Raw genomic sequence first — 9105 nt, 5'->3', positions numbered from 1 at the left:
GAGACTTGAGCAAGAAATCGAGACTGATATTCTCAGAAGAGTAGGTGATGGCTTAGTGGTAGAGATCCACTACAAGTCCAGTGAGGGGTATAACTAGAGCAGTGAACCTTTCCGTGGATTGCCAGCAAGGTAGATATGCTAGAGTGCTCCGTTGATCACGAGACCCTCCTGGCAGGGTCACCCACGATGGTAAGGTTGGAGGGAAGGAACAGACAAAGCACAATCCAAAACAAGTCCTTAACAGCTCATCAGGTGGAAGATACTCATATCAACAGTTGCAATGGCGGATGACGACTTCAGCAATAGGCAGTTCCCCAGTTGTCAGGTTTCCCTTGCCACTGGAACTGGACCTACCTTCTGTCAAGGACTGTGCCTCTATTAATGCGCAGCAGCATACCCATGTTAAAAGATGCATCTCACAAGGCATCTACCTAGAGGAAACCAACACACGCACCACGCAAACAAGCCCACCACACAAACAAGCCCTGTGGCGATTGCCGAGATCTGACGGGGACATAACGTGAGATCTGGAAGTCCCTAGCTTCGGACTGATCTTCGTGTATAAAACAGTCGTCCTCCCAACTCTTCTATGCTCAGAAACGTGGACTATGTACACACACCACTTCAAGGTCCTATCATCAACACTGTCTGAGACGGATTCTCTGCATCAGCTGGGAGGACAGGCTTACTAATATCAGCGTCCTTGAAGGAGCCAAGAGCACCAGCATAGAAACCATGATCATCTGAAACCAACTCCAATGGGCCAGCCACGTACTTAGGATGTCAGAGGCCCAACTGCCAAAGCAAATCTTCTTTACCCAGCTCAAGGAACAAGGAGGAGGACAAAGGAAGCATTTCAAAGACTCCCTGAAGGATTACCTCAAGAAATGCAACATAGACGTCAACGCCGAGGAGACCCTTGCTCAGAACAGACCTTCTTGGAGGAACCTCCTGATTGAAGGGACTCGATTCTTTGTGAACACCTGATGACAAGGTTGGAAAATGATCCTGAGAAAGGAATACCAGTGATCCAGAGTCCAAGGACCAATCCCATCTCCCATAAGCACCGGCAAGTGTGCGGCCAAAGATACGACTCTAGATCGGGTTCATCGGCCACGCAAGGATCCACAGAACCCATGACCAGAGACGCAGGGTTCCTCAAGAGGGACAATGATACTCGTTAGCGACTGATCGCCAAGGTAACCAGGTGAAACTGAATGTTATCACTCAGTCAACCAGTCATGGGAGAATGCATGTTCTTCCTGACATTGAAATGAGGAAAGCAGTCATCCACATTGTTCTGACATAAATTCTACAGGGACTGTGTTCTCGTAACCTCAGACAGAACCGGAGAGTTCGATGTCAAGTGAAACTGATCTGCAATCCTCCCCTCCCCAGCCACATACAACCCCCAAACCCACTCCACCAACATCCTTCTCTCCTACCAACTCCCACAATCCCACTGGAACCAAAACAAAGAAGTGCGATTTAATTTTGTGCATTGAAGGAACAGAAAGATAGCGTTGTTTTGTGCTGGAAGAGGTGCACATAAGCGATTCAGTGTATCCTGCCAAGCAAATTTCTACATGGCAGGGTCGCAATGGATTCTGCTACTGGGCTGCCATTTTGAACGGGTGGCCCAATAGGGAGGTCTATCGGCTAGCTCCCCCAATTCCCAACAATCCTCCATCCACCCTCCCATCATGGGAATTGCTGTATCACCCCTCCACCACAGAATGCAAACATGAAGGTGAACCGACCCCCCACCCCTACGACCCCGATCAGACTCCCACCATAGCCGAGAACCTCTCCCATAGCCAATAAACTCTCCCATAGCAAAGAACCACTCTCACCACTCACTTCTGCCTGGACGCTAAAGAGCAGACCAGGCAGAAAGTGAAAACAAATCAATGCTTTTTCACTCAGTCCAGTATCGAACCTGGGACCTCGGGGCCGTGAGGCAGCAGGGCTAACCCACTGCACCACCGTGCTGCCCCTATGATGTCTCCTGGCATTCAGTCAAACGTGGTCAAAGAAGCTTAGGGGCTGTTTAGGGCCTTGCACCCGCTGCCTCAGACAGATGTCCAGAAAGCAGCAGCTGTAACTTCATAGAAAGGCTTCAAACACCCTCAGAGTCTTTGATCTGCAAGGCTTCTATTCACTTCAAAGATAAATAGCTTTTAGTAGCCTGTAATTGACAGTTTTTGGTCAGCCAGATGTATGGATTGTTTTAATTTCCCTTCAGGCTTGAATGGATCTCAAGTAGCCTGCTGTGAAACTAACCCTTTGACAAAGAGTCAATGGACTCGAAACGTTAGCTCTTTGTTCTCCCTACAGATGCTGCCAGACCTGCTGAGGTTTTCCAGCATTTTCTCTTTCGTTTCAGATTCCAGCATCCACAGTAATTTGCTTTTGTCCAGTCTGAAACTAACCCCAATGTTTATTTAAAAAATCAAGCTGTGATTGGAGCTCAGGACCACATCAAAAACAATTAATGTTTTTTGCTGAGAAAAAGAGGAAGTGAAAGAACTTAACCCCAAGATGCTATGGAGGGTTACCTCCTCTGGGGGGGGGGGGGGTTCGCTGCCTCGAGGGGTTCAGCACGATTGGGGGGAGGGGGGGGCTTCACCTTAAATACTCCTATTTGCATCATCCCACTGGTACCGGGCCCGAACCTCGATTACACCGCCAGTGGGGACCGGAGCAGCGGAAACGGGCACCGATCCCATTTTTCTCCATGCTGGAATCTCTGCTACCGGAGGTGAAAAATCCAGCACACAACGTCAATGAATGAAAAAACAACATTCTTATGCAAAAGGTACAGCTCCGTCAACAGTTATTAAAATGAACAAGCTATGTTTAAACTAAAAGATCCAGTCAAAATAGAATTTAAAATGTACATATTTGTGCTACTAGAAATTATTCCACGTTTATATTAAATAAAGTCAGAAACCAAATAACTTATTCAAATTCGTTAACAAGCTTTAAGTAGTTCACATGATGATTCAACAGCCTGCTCCAGTACAGGCTATGGGGAATGAAGTATACAAATATGCTCCCTTTAAAATTTCTGGCCTTCTATTTTGAATATTTACCACAGTCACAAAGGGTTAGATGGCTTCCTCAGAGCACCATCCAAGGCTGAGTGGTTAGCACCCCACAACATCCTATTAACTTTAGGTTTACGAAAAGATAGAACGTGCACTTAAAACACCAGCTCCCATTATTTCAACGTCTCCCAAAGTACTTTGGAACCATTAAAGCCATTTGAAGTGCAGTCACTATCGTAATGGAGACAATACAGCAGACCATTTGAACAGAGCAAGGACCCACTCAACAGCAATAAGGGGATGACCAGGTATGCTGTTCACGGTAGCTCAGTGGTTAGCACTGTTTCTTCACAGCGCCAGGGTCCATTCCCGGCTTGGGTCACTGTCTGTGCGGAGTCCACACATTCTCCCTGTGTCTGCCTGGGTTTCCTCCAGGTGCTCCAGTTTCCTCCCATAAGTCCCGAAAGACGTGCTGTTAGGTAATTTGAACATCTGGTACCCGAACAGGCACCGGAATGTGGTGACTAGGGGCTTTTCACAGTAACTTCATTGCTGTGTTAATGTAAACCTACTTACGACAATAAAAATTATTTTTTTTCCATAAATTTAGAGTACCCAATTAATTTTTTTCCAATTAAGGGGCAATTTAGCATGTCCAATCCACCTATCCTGCACATCTTTGGGTTGTGGGGGCAAAACCCACGCAAACACAGGGAGAATGTGCAAACTCCACACAGACAGTGACCCAGAGTCGGGATCGTGCCTGGGACCTTGGCATTGTGAAGCAGCAGTGCTAGCCACTGCACCACCGTGCTGCCCAAGATTAATATTATTAGTGATCTTGGCTGAGGGATAAATATCAGCCACTATGTTCTTCAAATAGTGCATTAGCATCCATCACTTCTACCAGAAAGGGTAAATAGGGAAAGCAAAAAGATTAATAGCATTCAAGGTAATATTGGAAAATGCAATCACACAAGGCTTATCATCGCAAAGACAACACCTGCACTGCTGAGGATTGTCAACCTTAGGGCAGCACAGTAGCACAAGTGGATAGCACTGTGGCTTCAGTCCCAGGTTCGATTCCCCGCTGGGTCACTGTCTGTGCAGAGTCTGCACGTTCTCCAGTGACTGCGTGGGTTTCCTCCAGGTGCTCCGATTTCCTCCCAGTCCAAAGACGTGCAGGTTAGGTGGATTGGCCATGCTAAATTGCTCTTCGTGTCCAAAAGGTTGGGCGGGGTTATTGGGTTACGGGGACAGGGTGGAAGTGAGGGCTTAAGTGGGTCGGTGCAGACTCGATGGGTCAAATGGCCTCTTTCTGCACTGTATGTTCTACGTCTAATTTGCCCTTTAATTGGAGAAAAAAAAATTGAGTACTCTTAAATTGATTTAGATTGTCAACCTTGATCATCCTTGGCATGGAGGAGTGGAACATGGTCATTATTTCCTGGGAATCTCCCAGTTTAACGACTGCAGCTCAGGGTGGCAAAAAAATTGCCACGAGTGAATTCAACAATAGTGAAAATCTTCAGCAAGTTTGTTGTTGTGCACTTTGGAACTAGCTAATGCCATGAAGAAGCAGACAAAAGAAATTCAGGATGCGATAATTTGCTAATATCAGAGTGTGGTTTCAAGCTCCTTTCTTTCTTTCCACCTTTGCTCCACAAAAGATATACAATTTAGTTTTAAACCTTTTACTATAGGGATCAGAAAATACCCAAGAATGTATGAATTCCTCAAGGTGACCAAAAAGTGAAACATCTTTCATTCATCCAGCACCTGTAGATAGTTTCTGTTTTCAATCAAAATCCAACACGGTCAGAAAAGGACATATTAGGACAGGTGTCAAAAAGGTTAGTAGGTTTGAAGAAGCAGATTAATAGAGGAGAGTTATTCAGAGTAAAGTTGTTAAGAGACAGAGGTTTGGGGAAGTAATTCCAGATCACAGGGCCTCGTCAGCTGAAGATACCAATCGGGTGATATTAATCTTTTCGCTTTCCCCACCGATAGTCAAGTGATTATAATCAGGAGTGTTCAAGAAGCCAAAATTGCAGAGCGTGGATATCTGGGAGAATTGTAGGACTGAAGAATGTTACAGATGGGGTGGAGTGAGTCCTCCCAGGGGTTTTAAAAAAAGAATGAGCATTAAAGAGGTTAAGAATTAATTTAAGCACCAAGACTTGAAGTTTTTAGGGAAGTAGTTCCATGGTTGTCCAAGAAGTCAGTCACAAGCCACGTATGGCTAATTGCACTCTCATTAATAAGTAAAAAAATGAGTAATAGACATTGACCTTGGGCATGTGATCTCAATACAAATTTGTATGGCATATTTGGGTGAACGTTCACATTATTTGAGTGTTTGTTTACAATATAGAACAGTACAGCACAGAACAGGCCCTTCGGCCCTCGATGTTGTGCCGAGCCATGATCACCCTACTCAAACCCACGTATCCACCCTATACCCGTAACCCAACAAACCCCCCCCCCCCCTAACCTTACTTTTTAGGACACTACGGGCAATTTAGCATGGCCAATCCACCTAACCCGCACATCTTTGGACTGTGGGAGGAAACCGGAGCACCCGGAGGAAACCCACGCACACACGGGGAGGATGTGCAGACTCCGCACAGACAGTGACCCAGCCGGGAATCGAACCTGGGACCCTGGAGCTGTGAAGCATTTATGCTAACCACTATGCTACCGTGCTGCCCTCTATGCTACCGTGCTGCCCTATGGTGATATGAGAAGCAGAGTGGGTGTTTTCTGATTTTTGTGATGCTTTAATCTTTTGTTTATGGAATGGTGGGTGATATCTGCAAAGTAATTACACATTTTAAAGTACATTTGCTCCAGTTGTGCAAGTGTGTGCAAGGCACATTCTATTGAAATTGGTGCACGTGGCAAAAATAGCCACACCTGTAGCTCCGACAGCAACTTCGATTGGATAACACAGAGAAAACCCAATATATCGAGTTGTTTCACCAGGTCTCTTTTTTGTGGGTGACGTTTCTCTGATGCATCACCACAAAGGCCCCCTCGCCAGCAAACCCGACATTGCTTCCAGAAGCGTTCACATCTGGGGAGGGCAGAAGTCTAAATTCTTCCAAACTTTCATTATCAGCAGAAGATGGCGGGCGACACGTCTGCAAGTGACTAGTGTTGAAACTGGTCTTGGGCCAAGTAAAAAAAGTGGAGAATAGCCAATCAGGAGCCATTCTTGACCATTTTCTTTTCTTGAACTAAAGTGAACATGGCATGGTGTGGTATAAAATGAGAGGCTGATTCGCTGGCATTCAAGACTATATTTAGCCTGGCAATGCTTAGGGTTATGAGGCTACACCAGGAATGCTGAGATCACAAAACTCTGGAAGTATTTGAGACTCATGTGAGTCACTCAATATTCTTTGTGACAACTGGTAGATATTCACGTTTGTGCAGTGGCATAATGGCTTCTTTTACCGAATGAGCTGTTGCCGTATTCACACAATGGAGAATAGTGTGAAGTCGTGGAATGATTCACAGTGCGATAGGTGAATGCACCTTCTGTGGCCATAACCAGGGAGGGGTCACTTCATTCAAATCCCAGATTGGAGTTCCCAATATGATGAAGGGAGGAGTCGACCTCACCACCACACACACTGGTTGCAAGCTCCCGCTGGATGTCAACCCACAATTCAGAGCTCAGATTCCTATATCCGAGGTGATTTTCAACCCTCTCTCTCCCGCCTTAGCGATGGGAATATTGTCCCCGAGTCAATGTTTGCTTGGCTGAGGAATCAGGAAGAGAAAAATAAGTAGGGTGTTGTGTTGCCTTTGGTGTGTTCATCTTCATAGGGCAGCAGGGTAGCATGGTGGTTAGCACAGCTGCTTCACAGCCCCAGGGTCCCAGGTTCGATACCCGGCTTTGGTCACTGTCTGTGCGGAGTCTGCACGTTCTCCTCGTGTCTCTATGGGTTTCCTCCGGGTGCTCCGGTTTCCTCCCACAGTCCAAAGATGTGCAGGTTAGGTGGATTGGCCATGCTAAATTGCCCTTAGGTGTCCAAAAAAGGTTTGGTGGGGTTACGGGGAAAGGGTGGAGGCTTGGAATTAACTGGGTGCTCTTTGCAAGGGCAACTGCAGACTCGATGGGCCGAATGTCCTCCTTCTGGATTGTAAATTCTATGATTCTACAATCTGGAGAGTTTGGTAGCAGCCAACCATTGAGCTGTAAGGGCACAGTCTAACCAACCTCTGGGTAAATGACAAGGGCATCAATGTATCATAAATCATTTGGTGCCTCACAAGGTTTGAAGTTCAGTCGTCAGTTTCAAACTTTATAGAGGATACAAGGCTGGTAGAAAGGACAGATGTGACAGAGAATGGCTGGACAGATGAAATGTAATGCAGAGAAGCAAGTGAGCAATTTACCCCTTGAGCTTGTTCCGCTATTCAATACGATCATGGCTGATCTCCTGTCAACCTCAACTCCATTTTCTCCACCCGTTCTCCAGAACTCTTAAACCCATTACTAATTAAAAATCAGTCGATCTCCTCCTTAAATTTACTCACTGTCCTGCCATCCACCACACTCTGGGGTAGTGAATTCCACAGATTAGAGTTTGGTGGGACAGAACAAGGACAACTAATATAAAATAAATGGTATAACAATCTGAAAATGGATATAAAATAATGGCAGTTCAGGAACAAAGAGACCTGGGAGTACACATAGACAAATCGTTGAAGGTAACGGGCCGGAAAGTGGAGCTGAATCCACAAACGATCAGCCATAATCTCATTGAATGGCGGAGCAGGCTCGAGGGGCCCGATGGCCTACTCCTGCTCCTAGTCCTTATGTTCTTATATAGCACTTGAAGTGAATGGAATCAAGGGTTATGGGGAGAAAGCAGGATTAGGCTATTGAATTTGATGATCAGCCATGATCATGATGAATGACAGAACCGGCTTGAAGGGTCGAATGGCCTCCTCCTGCGTCTACCTTCTATGTTTCTATGTAATTCTTTTTTTTTTTTAAACCTATTTTCGGATACTTTAACTTCTAATCTGTGTGAATGTCTGTGCAATATTTATTATATTCCTTGCATTTAGTTAATAAACTGGCTCTTTAACCGAATTAGGCTGGTTAACTTGGCTCCTTTTAAAACGTAAATATATTGGGACTGGGATGGGGGATCCACAAGGGATTCTTTTTAAACTAAATTTGTTATGGCCAACCGAGGGGGGCTGAATAAAGGAAGCCAGTTCATCACTCCTCACCTGGGGGCAGCCCATTCAAAATTTTACAAATTAGGGCTTGGGCCGAGTTAGTTCCCACAGAGGCAAAAGAGGGGAACAAATTTGGGGACTTCACCTGGGGACTGGTCGGAACAATATAAAGGCTTTGGAGAAGATGCAGGAAAAAAGGTTTACATGATTAGTTCTAGGGATGAGCGACTTAATAGCTTGAAGAAGCTGGAGTTCTTCTTAGCCAGAAAAGAGAGAGACCCGAGAGCAGGGTTTGATGGAGATGTTCAAAATCATGGTGGGGTCGAGACAGAGTGGATAGCGATGAGCTGTTCCAAAGAACAAAGAGAAAGTACAGCACAGGAACAGGCCCTTCAGCCCTCCAAGCCTGCGCCAACCATGCTGCCCGTCTAAACTAAAATCTTACACTTCCGGGGTCCGTATCCCTCTATTCCCATCCCAGACAGTGCAGGGATCCCTCGTGGCCGTTCCCCTTCAAAACAAGTATACTGTTTTGGATGCTGTTGGGGGGGGGGGGAATGACCTACCGGGGGAAGGCCCTTGCGGCCAGGTCTCTGGCACAGAGTCTGGCTCTGTGGCTCAGAAGGGGGAGAATAGAAAAGCAATAGTAATAGGAGATTCAATGGTTAGGGGAACGCATAGGAGATTCTGTGGTCGCAAGTGAGAATCCGGGAAGATATGTTGTCTCCCGGGTGCCAGGGCCAGGGATGTCTCGGACCGAGTCTACAGGATTCCTAAGGGGGAGGGGGAGCAACCAGAAGTCGTGGTGCACATTGGCACCAACGACTTAGCTAAGAAAAGGGATGAGAATCTA

The sequence above is a fragment of the Scyliorhinus canicula genome, chromosome 3 (assembly GCF_902713615.1).
Source record: "Scyliorhinus canicula chromosome 3, sScyCan1.1, whole genome shotgun sequence".
Lineage (NCBI taxonomy): Eukaryota > Metazoa > Chordata > Chondrichthyes > Carcharhiniformes > Scyliorhinidae > Scyliorhinus > Scyliorhinus canicula.
Note: the sequence above shows the minus strand (reverse complement) of the source record.